This window comes from Budorcas taxicolor, chromosome 10 (assembly GCF_023091745.1).
Source record: "Budorcas taxicolor isolate Tak-1 chromosome 10, Takin1.1, whole genome shotgun sequence".
Lineage (NCBI taxonomy): Eukaryota > Metazoa > Chordata > Mammalia > Artiodactyla > Bovidae > Budorcas > Budorcas taxicolor.
Genome location: NC_068919.1, coordinates 8878768 through 8881473, shown reverse-complemented (window position 1 = coordinate 8881473; position 2706 = coordinate 8878768). Strand labels below are relative to the sequence as shown.

Below are 2706 nucleotides of genomic sequence, written 5' to 3'. Positions count from 1 at the left end.
TTTAGTTTCCCCCCCTAAAGGCATAATACTGTTGTTCTTTACCAGTAATTCCTGGGTGTGTGTGCACAGTGGAATATTATATTCGTTTATTGACTAACTGCTTAAACCCCTAAGGATGGTGAAAATGGAATAGGTGGTAAAATAAATATAATACACATTATTTATTACTCATTTATGAAGTGTCTTAAATGTGCTCATCTGCAGTATTAATAATTAGGGTGACTTCTGGGTAAGAGGGCTTCCCTAGTGGCTCAGAGGTTAAAGCGTCTGCCTCCAATGCAGGAGACCCGGGTTCGATCCCTGGGTCGGGAAGATCCCCTGGAGAAGGAAATGGTAACCCACTCCAGTATTCTTGCCTGGAGAATCCCATGGATGGAGAAGCCTGGTAGGCTACAGTCCATGGGGTCGCAAAGAGTCAGACATGACTGAGCGACTTCACTCACTCACTGTGGGTAAGAAGTCAAACTTAAGTAATGCTTCTTGGTGACCTAAATGGAGATTTAATATCTCAGAGTGTTATGTACTAGAATTCCAAACAGTTACAGTAATAGTAACAATAAAGCAATTAAGGTCATCTGTTCTTGCAACTTTCTAGCTACTTACAGTGAACTAACCTAAGCTGACGTTTGCTAATAGAACTGTAGATGTAATCAAACTGTGGATGGATATTTGAACAGATTCATATTGTTAAAAGATTGCTCGATGGTTTACATGGAGAGAAGATAAAAATTCTTTGCTTGTGTTGTTCAGGGATTTAATATGATACACTATTGAATGACTGTGGTTGATTAATAAGGCATTAAATAAGAATCTGAAGCTAATGCAGACAATGGAATATGTTACGGTGGGTTTCTGTCATCAACAATGCACTCCTTACAAATACTATAATTATGAAGGAAAAGCCATTAGAGACAGAGACTGAGAACTCAATTTAAAATTCTGCTGCATTCTACTGAATTCCTTGAAGTATACAACAGACTCTTTAGTGGAAATGCAAAGTCTTTAGCTGGACGATTCCTTGTTCAAATGGGAGCACAGGCTATATTGGTGCAATTGCATGTGTTGAAAAGAGGTCAGCTGGAGAAAATGAACTGGTTGTGTTTGTTGGAGGGGAAAGTAGGAGAGAGCTTTAAATAAGTCTTGTGATTTAAAGGATCTTTCAATGGGAAGGTCTAAAAGTTATAAGTAATACTTTATCCTAATTAGTAGGGGTGTGGTTTTTAAAATTCTAATTTAAAGTCTTGAGTCACAAAAACCTGGCTTTGAATCTTGGCTCCATCATTTAACAGACAGTGTAAATAACCATGATTAACATCTTTGAGACTCAGGTTTATTATTTATAAAATGAAGCTATTTCTTTTACCAACTTTGTAAGTGGTTATGAGGAACAATTAGGGTAGTGGAAAGGGATTCAAACCTGAAAAGGCTAAAATTAAGTGTGTGGCAAACATTATTGATGTCCTATGCCACAGCTGTTCTCTTCTTTACTGTTGTTGGCAGAACCTTAATTGAGGAATTGACCCACTTCCCGTGGGGTAAATCGTGATCCAGTCTGGGGATGCCAGTTCCATACTAGTGTCTGGGTTAGAAAGGGAGAGGAGACCCAGTCTCGGGCAACAAGACATGAAGAGGAAGTTTCTCAAGAGGTTCTAGTAAAGACTCACTTTCATATGTTGGCAGAGGAGCAAAATTCAGTGACAGCTTCAGGTTGCCAATAAATGGCTTAATGACTGGAATTTAAAAATAGTTTTATTTTATAAATCACATACAGTTAACCCATTTAAAGTATACAGTTCGATGTTTTTAATATCTTTACAGATACATGCAACTGTTACCACAGTCAGTTGTACAACGTTTTTATCATTTGAAGAATAAACCTTGTATCCTTTAGTTACCATGGCTCTGACCCCTTTCCCCCAGCCCTAAGTAATCACTACCCAAATTTCTGTGTCTATAAATGTCCCTAGTCTGGACTTTCATATGAATGAAATCATATGGTAGTAGTTTTCTGTGACTAGCTTCTTTCACTTAGCGTACTGTTTTCAAGGATCACCCGTGTTGCAGCATGTATCCGTACTTAATTTCCTTTTATGGCTGAATATTTTATTTTCATGTATATATCACATTTTGTTTGTCCATTTGTCCATTGATGGATATTTAAGTTGTTTCCTCCTTTGGGCTGTTATGAATAAGGCTGCTATAAGCGTGCATGTTACAGGTTTCTGTGTGGACATGTTCTCATTTCTCTCGGTATATATGTGGGAGTAGAATTTTGGGGATCTCTGAAACAAAGGGAATTCCCAGGTAGATGGCACAGGATACCCCAGCTGTCCTGTGCTGTACAGCTATGCATCAGGCCTTAGCAATCAGTTCAGGTTGGAGTAGGAAGTCAGATGTCTTGAGGAGGGAGGTCTCCAGGAATAAAGTGAAATTGCTATCTTATAGGTTTGTTCAATTACAAAATTATATTGAGAGCAGCAAAGTAAATCATAGGCCAGTTAGTTCAGGAGAAAGAACCAAGGGAAGGGCCAGCTAGTAAGAGCCCTTCTGGGACTTCCTTGGTGGTCCAGTGGTGAAGACTCTGTGCTTCCACTGCAGGGGATGCAAGCTTGACCCCTGGTTGGGGAACAAAGATCCTGTATGCCACAAGATGTGGCCTCTCCAAAAAAGAAGAGGAGCCCTTCTGGGAAAAGAACAAACTAAACT

At 39.2% G+C, this 2706-nt stretch overlaps 1 non-coding gene across 1 annotated transcript; it reads left to right on the top strand.

Moving 5' to 3' along the window:
- The first annotated feature begins 240 nt into the window (after nucleotides 1-240).
- Nucleotides 241-312, top strand: TRNAW-CCA (transfer RNA tryptophan (anticodon CCA)). The gene has a single exon. It is a non-coding gene; the product is annotated as a tRNA-Trp (tRNA).
- The last annotated feature ends 2394 nt before the right edge of the window (nucleotides 313-2706 follow it).